Source organism: Chelonoidis abingdonii, chromosome 1 (genome assembly GCF_003597395.2).
Source record: "Chelonoidis abingdonii isolate Lonesome George chromosome 1, CheloAbing_2.0, whole genome shotgun sequence".
NCBI classification, from domain to species: Eukaryota; Metazoa; Chordata; order Testudines; family Testudinidae; genus Chelonoidis; species Chelonoidis abingdonii.
Window position 1 is genome coordinate 190,084,111 of NC_133769.1, and position 17,123 is coordinate 190,101,233.

A 17,123-nucleotide genomic window follows, 5' to 3' on the forward strand; every position below is an offset into this window, starting at 1 on the left:
AGTCCAGTGACTAAATATATTAGTGGTCATACTTATTCCATCCCCACCTTGTGGGTCTGGATTAAATATGCCTAATTTAGAAGATGTCAGTGGAAAATATTCATTGCAACAGCAGGAATTATTGAATGAGCTCCTTACCTTCCCTCCACTCACTCATTCACCAAATAACATAAGAACATAAGAACGGCCATACCGTGTCAGACCAAAGGTCCATCTAGCCCAGTATCTGTCTACCGACAGTGGCCAATACTAGGTGCCTCAGAGGGAGTGAAGCTAACAGGCAATGATCAAGTGATCTCTCTTCTGCCATCCATCTCCATCCTCTGACAAACAGAGGCTAGGGACACTATTTCTTACCCATCCTGGCTAATAGCCATTTATGGACTTAACCACCATGAATTTATCCAGTTCTCTTTTAAATGCTGTTGTAGTCCTAGCCTTCACAACCTCCTCAGGTAAGGAGTTATGTTCTTATTTAAGGAGTGGGACTGAAGTCATGGTCCTTCTATGGAAACTGCACCCACATGTTTGAAAATTTAGGCAGCCCTACTGAATGCTCTAATAGTGGTATATATACAGATCCATATTTTGGTATTCATTTGATCTCAATCAGCAGAAATTGCATGCATTGACAGCTGTATGCTCATATTTTAGAAATTAGTTAATTAAATAAAATGGAGATTTAGTCTTATGAAGCCTCATATTGAAATATAGGCAAGTTGGTAAATGGTAACTTTTTCTTGGCCGTTGAGGTAATAAATTAGATGGACAGCATGAGGGGGTATCAGATGTGTCATTGAAGTTCCATTATGATTTTAGTGGAACTTTGGAACATCATAGTCGAGCAGTCTATGGAGTGGAACTCCTCGTTGTACATCAATTTTGTTGACTATGAGAAAGCATTCGATAGCATGGATTGAGACACCCTCTGGAAGCTCCTTCGGCACTACGGCATCCCAGCAAAGGTGGTCAACCTGATCAAGAACTCATATGACGGTATACGCTGTAGAGTGACCCATGGAGGGCAGCTCACTAACAGCTTCCAGGTGCGAACTGGAGTCAGACAAGGATGCTTGTTGTCACCACTTCTCTTTCTCCTCGTCATCGATTGGATTATGAAGACATCCACTTACGGGCGTAGGAACGGAATCCAGTGGACGTTGTGGACCCAGCTTGATGACCTGGACTTTGCTGACGATCTTGCACTCCTTTCGCACAGTAAAGAGCAGATGCAAGAGAAGACCAACACTGTGGCAGCCACGTCATCACAGGTTGGCCTCAACATTCACAAGGACAAGACCAAGATCCTTAGGATTAATTCCATCAGCAACGACCCAGTCACACTGAATGGAAGCCCCTTGGAAGAAGTGCAGTCCTTCACCTACCTAGGTAGCATCATCGACCAGCAGGGTGGCACAGACGCAGACATCAAAGTAAGGATTGGTAAGGCAAGAGCAGCCTTCTTACAGCTCAAGAACATCTGGAGCTCCAGAGAGCTGTCTTTGGCAATAAAAATTCGACTGTTCAACTCCAATGTGAAATCAGTCCTACTGTATGGAGCTGAAACCTGGAGGACAACCAAAACAAGCATCAGGAAGATCCAGACCTTCATTAATAGCTGCCTCAGAAGGATTCTCCAGATCCGCTGGCCAGACACCATCAATAACATCCACCTCTTGGAGAGGACCCGTCAACTCCCAGCAGAGGAAGAAATCAGAAGGAGAAGGTGGGGTTGGATAGGACATACACTACACAAGCAGCCAACTAACATCACCAGATAGGCACTGCGGTGGAACCCCCAAGGCAAGCGGAAAAGAGGCCGTCCAAGAAATACCTGGCGACGTGACCTTCAGGCTGATAGCAAAAAAAAGGGCTATACCTGGAACCAGCTAGAGTGAATGGCCCAGGATAGAGGACTCTGGAGATCTGTTGTTGGCGGACCATACCCCGACTGGAGTGACGGGCGTGAGTGAGTGTTTGGAACATCGGTGCAATTTTGCAGTGGCACAGATGCTGGAGTGAAAGACCAGCACTGAAGCAATTAACTGCTGAGAATGTGTTAATATCTATTAGTATTGACATGTAATGGAACTCATACACTGATAATCTCTAAAATGGTCACAAAAACAGATTAAGTATTTTTCAGCCATTTTGTGTTTAATAGTTACTATCATAAATATAATAGTTTGTATCATAAAAATACATAAAATATGTGGTTTGGTGTTTTCAGTGTAATCAAAATAACTTTTTTTTTTTTAAGAAAAAAGCTACTTATTACAATGGATTTATTTAATCATGATCTGAAATGGAGGGAAAATGCTGTTTTCATTCCACGGAATTGTGACTTGTCTCATTTATATTTGTTACACCACTTCTGTCTGCTTCTTTCACAAAGGAAGTGAGCCAGATTCTTGGTTAGATGACTTTTTTTAATATAGGTGCCTGGATAATCATCTATGAAAATGTTCATAATAATGGAGGAACCATAGTCTGCCCAGGAAACATCTTTTTAAAGTTAGTTTGTGATAGAAAAATAGCTAAATTGGGAATATTCTAATCTCCTTCTTCTTCTACTTGATTCAGTAAGTGCTCAGAGAAACCTATGGGATCCTTCTATCGGGTGTACTTAGTTAGTGGCTGCTGGAAATTTCCATTAGTCATTAGACCTTTCATCTGTTTATCTTATTCATGAAACTGCTAATGTCTTGTTGAGTATTAAATGACAAAGGGTGTTGCCACCATGAAAAACAATATTCAAGCTTCGACCTTTTGCATGTTAACATATCCATAGATAATGTGGTAAAACGTGCATTTCTCACTGTATGTTGTTCATAAGAAATTGACTTTCACACCGGATATACAGTAGTTGTTTGAGATAGGTGTATCCATTATCAAAACGTACTGCTGGAATCCATAGTATAGTTATTGTTGTATGTATTAGCAAAGTTATATTGGGAGACCAAACATCTACTGGTGCTTACATATTCTTGTGATGGACACATTAGAAATGTGTAGAATATAAACACAGTTTGGAAGAAAAATACAACTTGGGAGCCCTGATGTGCCTTTTGGTTTTGTATTTCCTTTGTCATTTATCCCCAGTACTAGATCTTTCCCCAAATCTTTAATTGTTTACCTCAGTTTACAGCAGTTTACCTCTTTTGGGAAGTGTTTCATTTGATTAAGGGGATCTTTATACATCTTCCCTTAACAACACTGTTCTCAGGCATGCAGTCTTGGAGAGTGAACTCAGCATGGAAACAGCACTAATAATTCCTTGGCTCTTTAATGACTATCTTTAATATAACTGCAAGGTTTCTAGAGGCAGTGTGGCTAACTAACATTTTTATCATGAATCTTGTGATATTTGCTATGTTACTTAAAACCCGAACATCTGACGGAAATGTGATTTAGTGAGAATCTTACCTTTTTTTTTAAACTGAAAGCTAAGTTTCTAGCCCTCATGGTTGCAGAGAAAAGCTTGTATATGTGACCTGAGTGCAACCAAAAGGCTCAAAAAGGAGACTATAAATTAAAAGAATCCACAATGTATTACGTTTAAAAAAATCATGATTTTTTTTAGAGCTTAACTCATAATTAGTCAATGTTTAGTGCTGGCAATGTTGCAGGTGTATCATTCTGCTGGACCTATAATTAGAGAACCTTCCCTTTACTACTGCCAGCTGATTTTTACCACTCCCTAGATTGATTCCCTGACATGATTAATGAAACTAAAGAGAGACAGCAGAAAACGGTCAGAAACAAGCCAATCGGTAAACAGATGAACCACCACTAAAATATCTGTTGATGTACATGGTGTCTGGGATTACTGGGATTCACTGATACACTCCTGCTGCTTTGTAATGCTCTGGGCAATACAGAACAGTCATAAACCCACCTTAACAGGGTTTATGGCTGCTCTGTGTTACCTGAGTGGTGCAAAGCAGTCAGCGAATGTACTGGTGAATCTGGCTTAATGTCCTTTTTTGTTTTTGTTTTTTTAATGAATCTGAGGAAAATAATGTAATTGGAGCGTCTAATGCTGTAGAGCAACATGTTCTTTAGGCTGACTCCCTAAATTACGTATAAGAGAAGCCGCTTAGAATGGACAAATTGGTTAGAGGCTATTTAGTCTGTATTGTCCATTTGGTGATGGAAAAATGGCAGCTGGAGAATGGAGACTCAGACTGTAGTCTATCCATAGAGAAAAATGGCAACTGGGAGTTGGGAGGTATCCAAGATTTGAATTTGGCAGTGAAGGTAGATGGCAGCTGGGATCAGAGAAGCATCAGAGAGCTGATAGTAGGATTTGGCTGGGGAGGGAGACAGCAGCTGGGAGTTGGCAGGCCTTAGAGGTTCAAGAAAACACATTTTCTGTTTGGTATATGCAGTTTCCTGTGCCATGCTTTACACACATTTGTTCTGGGAAAGCAGCTTTTGTTCAGTATATCTAATTTTCCGGACTCTCATCCTCTATAGGAAGTGGAGGGTACCAAAAGTAAAAATGTAACTTTTCCCTTTTTTAGAGCTGTTTGCTGCACAGTGGTTTCCTCCAAATTTTTAGTTAATCAGATTTAAACTTGTTGTATAGATATTCAAGTATCTTTACTTACATGTGCACGCATCAGTCTAAGTTCATAGTTCTTCGTCACACTTGTTTCCCACGATTTAACCACCTTTATTGAATGTGTGCTGCAGTAATTCCCTGAATCTGGACCATTAATGGCAATTTTTAATAAGTTTTGGAGAACTGGGGAATTTCCAAAAGATTGTAAGAAAGCTAATGATGTGCCCCTCTTTAAAAATGATAAATAGAATAAGTCAGGTAATTATAGGTTGTCAGCCTGACATCAGCCCCAGTGAAGATTATTGAGTGGTTAATATGGGACTCAATTAATAAAGAACTAAAGGAGGATAATGTAATTAATGCAAATCAACATGGATTTATGAAGAACAGATCCTGTCAAACAAACTTGATATTTCTGATGAGAATACAAGTTTAGTTAATAAAAGTATTAGTGTACAGACTTTTGTAAGTATCAGAGGGGTAGCCGTGTTAGTCTGGATCTGTAAAAGCAGCAAAGAATCCTGTGGCACCTTATAGACTAACAGACGTTTTGGAGCATGAGCTTTCGTGGGTGAATACCCACTTCGTCAATCATGCATGTTAAAATTTCCAGGGGCAGTATATAATCTGCCAGATAAGCTAGAGATAATGAGGTTAGTTCAATCAGGGAGGATGAGGCCCTGTTCTAGCAGCTGCAGGTGTGAAAACCAAGGGAGGAAAACTGGTTTTTGTAGTTGGCAAGACCATTCACAAGTCTTGGTTTAATCTGAGCTGATGGTGTCAATTTCAGATGAACTGAAGCTCAGCAGTTGTTCTTGAAGTCTGTCCTGAAAGTTTCTTTTGGCTGCAGGATGGCCCACGCTTACAGGCTGCTATAGTGTGGCCAGGGAGGTTGAAAGGTTCTCTCCTACAGGTTTTGTTATATTGCCAATCCTGAATCTGATTTGTGTCCATTTTTCCTTCCGTAGCGGACTGTCCAGTTCGGCTGATGTACATAGCAGAGGGGACATTGCGGCATATGATGGCAAATATATTACATTGGTGGATGTTGCAGGTGAATGGAATCGTGATGGTATATCTGTAATATATATCTGCCCTCATTCTACGGAAATTTCCACTACATGCATCTGACGAAGTGGGTATTCACCCATGAAAGCTCATGCTCCAAAACGTCTGTTAGTCTATAAGGTGCCACAGGATTCTTTGCTGCTTTTACAGACTTTTGTAAATTTATCCATCAATGAACAAAGAATGTAGGCCATACTTATGGGAAGCAATTCTCTGAAAATGATTTTGGGATTGTGTTGGATAATCAGCTGATCATGAGCTCTTAGTATGACGCTATGGCCAAAAGAGCTAATGCAATACTGGGTTGCACAAACAGGAGAATCTTGAGTAAGGATTGAGAGGTGATTTTATCTCTGTCTTTGGCACTGGTGTGACTACTGCTGGAATACTGTGTCCACTTTTGGTGCCCACCATTCAAGAAGGATGTTGATAAATTGGAGAGGGTTCAGAGAATAGCCATGAGAGTGATTAAAGGATTAGAAAGCATGCATTATCATGATAAACTCAGAGTTCCATCTATTTTGTTTAACAAAAAGAAAGTTAAGGAGTGACTTGATTAGTCTATTAGCATCTACATGAGGAACAAATATTTAATAATGAGCTCTTCAATCTAGTAGAGAAAGGTATAACATGATCCAATTCCTGGAGGATGAAACTAGACAAGTCAGATTGGAAATAAGACGTAATTTTTTAACAGCACGAGTAATTAATCATTGGAACAATTTACCAAGGGTTGTGATAGATTCTCTATCTCTGACCAGTTTTAAATCAAGATGAGATGTTTTTCTAAAACAGTGTTTCTCAAACTGGGGTGCTGCTTCTGTAGGGAAAGCCCCTGGCAGGCTGGGCTGGTATGTTTACCTGCCCTGTCCACAGGTCTGGCCACTCACGGCTCCCACTGGCTGCGGATTGCCGCTGCAGGCCAATGGGGGCTGCTGGAAGTGCTGGCCAGTAAATCCCTCGGCCCGTGCTGCTTGCAGCTCCCTCCAATTGAACTGAATGGCAGAGTTACTGGTGGAGCTGGGTTAAAGTTTTTCACTACATTTTTTTTTTCAGTGTAAAATGTGGATTCAGTGACACAGAAATGTTTTGCTCATTTCTCTCAAATGTTCATTTTAAAAAAATCCCCTAAAATTGAGATGTTTTGTTTCAATATTTTTTTTAAATAAAATGTTTTGATTTTGTGGTGTTAAGTGGCTTTTCATTTCAATATTTCCTTTAATTTTATTTTTTAAAATTTGAAAAAGCTTAAACATGCTCTAAATCAAAACAAAACAAAACATAACGTAAACAAAACATAATGTTTAGTTCAACCCAAAACAATGATTTCCAACTTTTCAACTGAAAAATCTGTTGTTCACTTAAGCTCTAGCTACTAGTGCCAAGAGTGAAACTAACTTCAGAACTTAGAGTATCAGGCCCTCTGCAAAAATGGGGAGAGGACCAGACCCTCTGTAAAAAGTTACACTGCATGGATGATAGGCAGTTTCCTCAGCTCTTGAGCATCTTCCTGTTCTGAAATGGTTTATTTTCTTTCTGGCCTTACAAAGCTGTCATTTTCCCTGGGTAGTTTGGGGCACTGCTTACCCAACATGTACTATTTGTGATGTCTAGCACAGGAGCACTTGAAAACATAAATTGTACAAATTGCAAGTTCACTGTAGTGATTGGTTACCTTTCCTGGGTTTGTTCTGTATAAAATATTTTTGTTTTAGTGGTTTGGGTTTAAAAAATGAATGACTGCAAGATGCTACAGTAATAGGTGCATTGGGAATGGCTAAACTGGATAATAATTGGAACAACATGTAAGCATGTAACAGAAATTTAGTAAATACAAAAGACAGGCTTTTCTGATTGGTTGTTAGGCATGTGTTTTATACAGGTTAGATGCACTAAGTTTTCAAAGTTGTAAATTTGCTGTCTTGTTTACACATTGGGCTAAGTAACAGACAACTTCAATTACTCTTGCACTTCAGTTGTTTTTTCATCCACTAGGTACTGAGTCCATATAAAACTGAAAAAGCAATCTTTGTCTGGCTTGGCTAAATAGAAAGATCAGCTTGTCTTTAAGTGATTGATTACTTTTTAATTACAGGGAGCTACTTTTAGGTAGACCAGCTTAAGTGATAAAACAAATAAAGGGCTACTTTTTAGGCAATTTAACCCTTTTGGCACATACTCAGCTTGCTTAAATCCAACCCAGTATGAACAAATTTAATAAATTGTACATGGTTTATATTGGGTTGATTTTTCAGTTACATTTTCAAAAAACTCTTTTAAACAAAAATGATGCATTTAGGAACAATTTTAATAATTTCCATTGAATCTTAATCATACTTTTTATTTAACTAAAATAAAATGAGTATTTATGGAGACAGAATTGACAGCATATATCCTAGTTTGCCGATAACCATGTAACAATATGCTTGTAGTTATATTGACTTGTACTTGCATTGCACCGCATTTTCATATGTAGGACATAAAAGGAGAAGAGACCTTTTAAAAAATACTAGCACTTTTTTATAGATGAATGGAGAACAAATGAATTTTAATTTACCACCACACTGTATACATGGGAACTACTGTTTGCATGCATTTACTATATAAATATTCCTTTAAAAACAGGATTAGCAAAGGAAGCCCTGCCAGTGATTTTAGGACCAAATTCTGTATAGCCTTTATACAGATATGCCGTGTTGCAGGGCTACTGTGGTGTGGGGAAAAGGGCAAGAGGCAAAAGGGTCAGTTTTCTATGGGGCTTCTGTTTGAGAGGGTCCCCAAACTGAGTGATATTGTGACCTAGCTCATAGGGTCTCAGCCTTATTCAAGTTCAACCCAGCCACCCCTCTATTAGGATGGAGGGGCAGTGGTGCCAAACCTGAGTGGCGCCTACTGTATACCAGGTTGCAGCTCCCAGACTGGAAGCCTGGCGCAGACTTGTGGGACAGGATCTGCTGCTGTAGGGTGAGTGTAGGGTGGGCTTGTCCTCCTACACTGTCCTCCCCTTCAATAGTAATTTTTTGGAGAGGATGGCAGCTCAGTTTCAGACTTTGCCCCAGGTGTCCCAATATGCATATGTGTCCCTGCTGAGTTGGGTCATGCACAAGGAGCCTGCCCTTTGTGTGACCTGTAAAAAAAAAATGTTAAAATTGCAATCCATGCACTCAGGAGAGTGTGGCAATTGGTCCCTCACTGCATCCTCAGGAGACAGCCCGTAATAGTAATGGTAATAGCCCATCCCTTTTGCACCAGCCTTCAGAACAGGGTAAGCATGCTGTGATGAGCAGGCTGTACTAGCCTGCGACAGATTGTGAACAATCTTTTCCTGTCTCTTTATCCCCTTTTTCTCTGCTGTCCTCTTCAACTCACTATATCTTTCTATCTCCAAACCATTTATCAGCTCTTCTCATTTATACCGCACTTCTTTTTTCCTCATCTCTTTCTCTCTGTTCCCTATTCTAAGGGCTGGGGAGAGGGAGAATGGAGGCATCTGCCCTCTGACTACCACTTGATCCTGCTGTGGTGTTCACCCTCTGCTGTGGGTGAGAGTGAACTGTGAATGTACCCTGTCATGGCCGAGAGGGCTTGCAAGGCATTCTGGGCTGCTGGCATCCTACCACTCCCCGCCTTCCACCAACCATGTTTTATGCTCTACACTAAAATGCACAGAGATGGTAGTGGAGGGAGGCGGTGTTCTTAACCTTCTGAAACTCAGTTTTCAGGCTGAAATATTCCACGTTTGTTCTCTGCTTGAAGGTGGTGGTTTGGTATGGTTTGGTTTCTTTCTTTTATTTTTGTAAGTTTGGGAGTGGGGAAAGGTTTTGGCTGTTTACAGTATGAAGAAAGTGGGAAAAAATATAATACTTTTCCCATTTATATAATATAATTATAAGCTCTCTTGTGACCTATTTTTAAACAGCGTTACAGCTGAAACAGCTGGGGGACTGACAAATAAAATTTGGCAGGGAACTAGCCCTCATTTTGTAATAATACAAAGAGGAGACTGATTTTCATTTTACTGAGTTTTAAGCTACTGAGTGTGCGCAGTAGATTTGAATGACGCGCATGTTAACTGCACAGCTAACACAGAATTTGCTGAGCATGATTGTGAAGCTAAGTTAACTGCATAGTGGAAATCTGGTCAGAGATATTGCTGTCTATTAGCAGGGACACCTGGGGCTGAGGAAAAGGCTCTTTCAGGCTTCTTAAAGTACACCAGGACTGAGGCAAGGGCTCTAAAAGAAAAATACATTTTTATTTTACTGCTGGAGAAACAGCATGTTTTCATGTAATGAAAGATTGCATCATACTTCATGTCAGCTCTGACCCCTACCCTGCAAGCTGCATAGACTTCAGTGGAATTCTGACCAGGTACCTGGATCTGTGTAGCACGGAATAACTTACAGGATCACACTATAAGGGAGCAGAGTTGAGAGTGGCTATTCAAGCTTCATTTGTTGACTTCTGAATATTTAATTGTGCAACTTTAACATTCTACCACTGTGATTTATTACTATGGTATAATCTACGTTGCTCAAAAAAATCTTGAGCTATCTCCAAGAATGGCATCAAATTATTATTTTAAGAGTGATACAATGTCCTATTGGTTCAAAACAAACAACAACTTCTTCTGAGGCCGCTGCTGTGGCCCTATGCACCCTCTGAGTGCTAGAATGGTGTTGACAAGGCTGAGGAAATGGAGCATTTCAAGGAGATAGTGATTTCAGAATAAATTTTGCTTCAAAGGTGAACCTAAAACTTTGAAATATTGAGAGAATTGCCCCACTGGCCATATGGAAGTAGGGTGACCAGATGTCCTGATTTTCTAGGGACAGTCCTCATTTTTGTTTCTTTTTCTTATATAGACTCCTATTACCCTCCTCCCTCTGTCCTGATTTTTCATATTTGCTGTCTGGAAGAGAGAAAATGTATCAGAAATGCAGAGGAAAAGCTGCTGATTCTGGCGCTGAGACTGTGAGGACTTGCTGCTATGCTAACCTGAGTTTGGAGCCAGAGGCCCTATGGTTTTGCTGGATGTTTTCTCTCCTGAATACATCCCCATTGTAATTTCCTCCATGGTGTCCTTGAGTTTCTCTGTTCCTGCCATCCATTCCATTTTAGGAGCCAGAGTGGGAGCTTGTGGTTCTCTCTCAGACCTGCCCCCTGGTTCTTTAGTGTTTATGTCTAGCACAACCTCCTCTTGAGTCCTCAATCTCTGCGAGCAACTGTCTAGCAGAGGAAGTTCAACTGCATGTGCCATTCATGTACCCTGCCCCTCCCCTTTGCTGGTACTGTGGAAAAACATTCCCAAGAATGTAGAGGCCTGGAGTGAGGGGCTTAAATCTCTCCATGGAACCTGCAGAAGTTGTTGTTCAGGAACCAGAACTGAAGGATCTGATGCAGACTAAATTATGTCTTCGGGGCACAGATTGGAGCAACGTGGCCCAAAACAGTTTGCAGAGAGGATTCATGTCTGAACAAGGGAGAAACATAACTGACTGTAATGACTGTGGCATGCCTGCATCTCCCAAAGGAACTGAGGCTCAAGTTCTGTGGTCCTGAAGCTTGCCAAAGAATAATTGGACACAGCATGAGGATTTAGGGGGGAAAATGTATGGAGAAGGTAGGTACAGAATGAGTCCCCACTCGCTGTGCAGCTCAGCAGTCGGGCGGTCAGTCAGAAGTCCTTTGAGGGGTTATGGGGCCATTTGTATGTTCTGTAATAGTCTGTGTGTCTGTCTGTCAGATCTTGTGCCTATCTGTAGATGACCCCTGTGAGGTTCCAGCTGTGAGATTGCATAGCAGAAACAGATTTATTTCCGGAACATATTTGTAACAAGCTACCACTGCAAACACAGATGTTGTTGAGTTTTGAATTTAGGAATTTAACTAGTAAAAGCCATAAGCCCCTATTAGTTGTGCTAAAGATTCCACGTTTGACTGTTGTGTCTTTGTCCATGGGGCCTATGTAGTGGACTCTGCCTTTCAGAGGGTAGCAGCTCACCCCAAGAAATGCAGCTGGTGGGATCCAGGGTGTGATGCAGGCAGAGTGAGCTTTGAGTAAGGTTCAATAAAGGTCTGTTTGTTTGAACCTCTGAACTGCTGCATTATGCTGAAAACTCATTGAAATCTTAAACTCTTAAAAATATTTAGAGATATTGTTAGATTCTGTTCATCTTAGTTAGAATGTAACACATTAATCTGATGTCTAATTTTCAATACTGTACTTCCAAGATGAATTGACTGGATTGTGTCTGATTTCAAGCAGCCCTATACTTGCTTTCCTCATCCCTGCCCATTTCTATTTATTTATTTTTTTGGAAGGAAGTATTCCTTCTATACTCAAACTTCTTTAATTACCTAGGATAATGCAGTAGAACACTATATAAGTGTCCCAAGTCAAGCTACCATTGACTCATGTTGTTATAAAAAAGATATGTGAAACAGCATGAGCTTCATATACGTTCATATATGATTTTGATGCATACTCTTATGAAAATGAATGGATTAGAAACATAGGATTTATCTTGCTGAAGAAAAGCAGTGATTACTCTAGTCTAATATTCTCTTTCACACTGGCCTATTCCAGCTGCTTCAGAGGAAGGTTCAAGAAATCCTGTAGTAGAGAGTTATGGAATAAACTAGCCACAAGGAGCTCCAGTAGCTAGAGGCTGGCTTAGCTCCGGAGCATGACAATTTATATCACTTCCAAACCTTTTAAATCCTTTTAATTCTAAATATTATTGATAGTCATATGAAATATCCTTTCTGAATCCTGCAAAGCTCTTGGCCTTGGTGATACCTTGTGGCAATGAGTTCCACAGACTAATTATGTGTTGTATGAAAAAAAAATTTCCATTCACCAGTTCTAAAATTGTCACTTTTCAATTTCACTCAATATTAACTTTTTTTTTTTTTTTTTTTTTACAACCTTAAATTAACATACTGCAAACAGTGGGGTTTTTTTCCTCCTTTTCCCGCGTCATATTCAGGTAATACTGGCCAAGATAAAGGCAATTCCAGGAGTAAAGTTCTATGTGTATCCAAAGACAAGGTAGGGAATAAACAGATACTTTCTAAGCTTCCCCATAGTGTCTGCAAATGACTTGCACCATGACCTGCAGGAATCTTGTGCAGGGGTACAAGGTTATAGAAACTAAACTTTTTCATTGGGGTAGATCGGTTAGATCAATTTGGCAGCTGCCTTGTCTGATTAGGAACTTGTTTTTCATTATTTGGGAAACAGGTTTGTATTCATCCTTACTCGGTCACACTGGAAGTAGAAGTGACCCTGAACAGGAGATGTTCTGGCTCTTGGCCTTGAGGTTGTCTATATGGAAATACGACATTGATTTTTTTTCCTCTTAGGATCGGCTTGGAGTGTTGCCCTCCCTCCCTTTCTGCTATCAGTAGAAATTAAGGTTTAAGATTTGTGCTTGCCCACATTTTTCATACTATTTTGTATTCAGGCCTGGGGGAGCTTAGAAAGTATCTGTTTATTCCCTACCTTGTCTTTGAATACACACAGAACTTTACTCCTGGAATTGGCTTTATCTTGGCCAGTATTACCTGAATATGACATGGGAAAAGTAATTAAAAACAACTCAATAGATACTTTTAAAAAAGATCCAGTTGAGCTGTTTTTATTACTTAATTTCTACTCTGGAGCAGGTAAATGTAGTAAATATGCCTCTTAGGAATCTGAGTGGGGATTTTTAAAATAGTGTGTATGTTTATTATATAACAATATATCGTGACTTTCTGTGCTTACATATTATCTGTATAAATACTTTTGCCATGCACGAACATTTTTATTCTTGTTCCATCCAGCAAATGCTTACAGACATGTACACTTCCTTAGGTTTCTCTTTACACTACATCCTGTACATTTTAAAAAAACAACCCTTAACTCTTTGTATGAATATATTTGCCACTTCAGATTCCACAGAAGAAGTCGTTATAGTTTCACTTTGTATGCTGAGCAGATAGAGAAGGGTAGGCTGACTGGAGGCAGTGACCACTTTTGCAAAACAAGTTGGCACTTGCAAAACACAGATGCCCAAGACTGAAATGAAACTTTCCACTCAGAGCACAAGTGTGTCATTTTTTCTTTCTCCATTTTTTCCCCTTGGCCTCTTAAATGTATTGTACAGAATCCATTGCTGGTTTAGCTGTTGGCAGTGGAGCAGCTGTGGAAACCTAATGCAGCTGTTCTTTTGGAAGCCATTTTCCTGTGAACTAAGGGTGAATGTGAAGAATTTGTACCTTGTTGTGTTAATGTTTTGAAAACAGAAAGAAGATGAAAACTGTGTGTGTGAAACAAGCCTGTTTTTCTATTTCCCCCCATGCTGGCCAGATTTGAAATGTAAAATGCATGCTACATTCCTGGCAAGATCCAGTTCAGCCCAAAAACTTGTATTTTTTCTGTCCTGTGTGGATGTTTATGCCTCTTGTTAAATATACTCTGATCAAATATCTGAACAAGCAAAACATCTCCATCTGTTTCTTATACCTGACACCTTACACTACTACCACCACCACTCTCCTGAAATTGTTCCTGTACCATAGAGTCATAGATTATTAGGGTTGGAAGGGACCTCAGGAGGTCTAGTCCAACCCCCTGCTCCAAGCAGGACCACTCGCCAAACGGCCACCTCAAGGATTGAAGCCTGGCTTTAGTAGGCCAATGCTCAAACCACTGAGCTATCCCTCCCCCCATATGTTTGGAAGAAAAGTCATATTCATTTAATTAATGATGCCAGGAGGCTGTGTCCAAAGACAGTAAAAAGCCAGTAACGGCAACATTGCCAAGACAGCTAACCATTTGTGATATTGAAACCAATGTGAAATTATGTGGTCAAGTAGTGGAAGTCAAACAAACAAACGCAACAACAAACATTTTTGACAGGCATACTTACCTATCATGCTGGTGAAAAGTTTTATACTGATTGATCATATATGAATTGATTGACCACTGTTACTTTTAAGTACAAGTTAGTGAGTGGATTTTTAATCTTTTCTCAACACACATGTACATTTTAAACTGTAAAAATATGAGAGAGAGGTGAGAAATGGATGGATTTATTTTCAGAACTTTGATATGGCTTGTTTTTGTTGGAATATTAATCCCTTATTCATGGTGATGTTTGCATTTAGGCTTGCTGGAAAGCAGGAATTGATCTACACCCTACCAGAGGCAAAAGTACCTCTCTTATCCTTCCCAGGAGTTTGAGGTTGCTTCTCTTTAAGAGCAGTTAGTTGATTCATGTCCTGTACTATCTGTGCTGTGCTGATGACCCCTGCTGCCTCCTTGTTTCCTTTAAAGGAGAAGACAGGATTTCTCAAGAATGGTTTTGAACTGGAAACAACTTTATGGACTTGCTTTTTTGTTATGCAAATTAACTACTTTAATTATTTGTTTACTATGTTTATGAACTGTCTTTTCCTTATATGAACCACTTTAATTATCTGTTAGTTCTAGTACTTGCAAAAGATTTACAACAAATGATCTCTATTGATATCTCCAGTTCATAGTTTTAGTTTTATATGCAGTAGCACTCCACCAGGGAATGTACAGGAAGTGAAGATCATGTTGTGGACTTGTCATAGGCCATGTATACTGCCTTTCTTATGCTTGCAATTAGATAACAGTGGGCAAGAGACGGTACAACATGTATTAGAGATGGTACAGCTTGTTCTCTTTAGTATAATATATTCTCAGTTTCTTAGATTGTATTGATCTGTTACACATATCTGACTAACAAGGAGAAAAAAGCAAATGATTAACAGCATATAAGTGAAATGCAGACTCAAAAGAAGAGACAAAATTATTCAATGTGTTATACATTTCAATTAGTTTTAATGACCTTTTCTGCTTCCAGCAACATAAACCCACCTCTCCATCCAAAGTGCTTGTTAAAATCTTTTGTGGAGTGCTTAGAAAAATGTTTCCACTTCACAAGTCAAGCAGAGATTCAAGTTCTGAATAAAATTTTCCATCAAAAAATAAATATTTGTTCTCACTTTTGATTTTTTCTTCCTCTTTAACTTTTTGCAAGTTCTCACTGCCAGCTTTTCTGCTGAGTGTGGACCAAAACAAATTAAAGCATTTTGTTTTCAAAACTACCTTAAGAAAAAAAAATGGTCATCTGTCACCTCTCTTATTTTGGTTTCTGATTTTTCTGCATTCTGTGAGATTTAGTGTTGAATAAAATTACTGTTCTATTTACTATAAATGATAGTTTGGGTATGGACATTTTATTTTATATTTTAGCCAAACTTGATAGACTCTGATTTCCAGATCACTTTTCATAAGTGTTAATAAAGTAACAAACTGGTATAGGATATGTTTTATTGTTCTAATAAAGCGCTAGCCCCATGTCCCTAGAATTATCAGTTGAATATGCATCAAAAATCAATACAAGTAAGAATTTTCTGTTTTTAGCCTTTGCCCTAAAAAAAGGGCTCAAGATTGATCTAGCGTAAACAATGAACTATTTCTTATTTTCAAACATCACGATCAGGGTTGAGAGCATTAGATCTTGAGGGTAGTGATGAATGCCAAACTTGGAACATGAATAAATAAAGGACTTAATGTTTTGTGCCTGTGAGTACCTTAACCTTTACAGGCACAATATTCTTGAGAAATCTGTAGGTTTTAATCACTACATCTTTTAAAGTGCTCTTTAACTGAAGTCTTAAAATAGATTTCAAAACATAAATCATATAAAATTGACAGACACTTAGAAAAGCATGTGCTGTTCTAACCCCTTTTTATTGCTTTTGTTTTCTAGGTCTTGAGGGATTATACATTCTGTAGCTGGCAAAACAAGTCCCCATTTAAATACTAAGCTTACTACCCTAATGGTAAGTAGTAGTACTGTACAGTAACTCCTCACTGAATGTTTAGTTATGTTCCTGAAAAATGCAACTTTAAGTGAAACAATGTCAAACAAATCCAACTTTCCCATAAGATTTAATGTAAATGCAGAGGTTTAGGTTCCAAGGAAATTTTTTTAGGGCAGACAAAAGGCATTATATACTGTACAGTACTGTACTGTGGTGGGGAGGTGCCCTGGCTTACCCCTGGGGCTCAGGGCTGGGGGCGCAAGGCCTGGGAAGGAGTTAGGGTGCAGGAGGGTGCTCAGGGCTGGAGCAGGCAGGACGTGCAGAGCACTTACCTGGGGCAGCTCCTGTTTGATGCAGGAGGTGTGCAGGTGGCTCTGCACAGTGCGGCACAGCCCCCATGGCCGTGATTCTGGGAGCTGCCCTGCCTTCCCCCCCCCCCCCCCCCAGCAGGCAGGGCCACCCAGAATGCAGAGGCTTTAGGGGCTGCAAGCATGGGCTGGAGGACTCAGGAGGAGCAGGGGCAGCCACACAGCCAGTGGGCGGAGAGAAGCTGCGCTTTCCCCTTCAAAGTGCCGCTTCTCTCTGGCCGGCTTTGAAGGGGACAGTGCTGCTTCTCTCCGACCGCTCACTGCGTGGTTGC

General features: G+C 39.9%; 1 long non-coding RNA gene across 3 annotated transcripts in view; it reads left to right on the plus strand.

Moving 5' to 3' along the window:
• LOC116815468 (uncharacterized) overlaps nucleotides 1–17,123 on the plus strand; it is a 325,990-nt gene that overhangs the window by 145,107 nt on the left and 163,760 nt on the right. For all 3 annotated transcript variants that reach the window (XR_012657152.1, XR_012657151.1, XR_012657153.1), the window contains one exon: nucleotides 16,429–16,501. This is a non-coding gene — a long non-coding RNA (uncharacterized LOC116815468). The remainder of the gene's footprint in view (nucleotides 1–16,428; nucleotides 16,502–17,123) is intronic.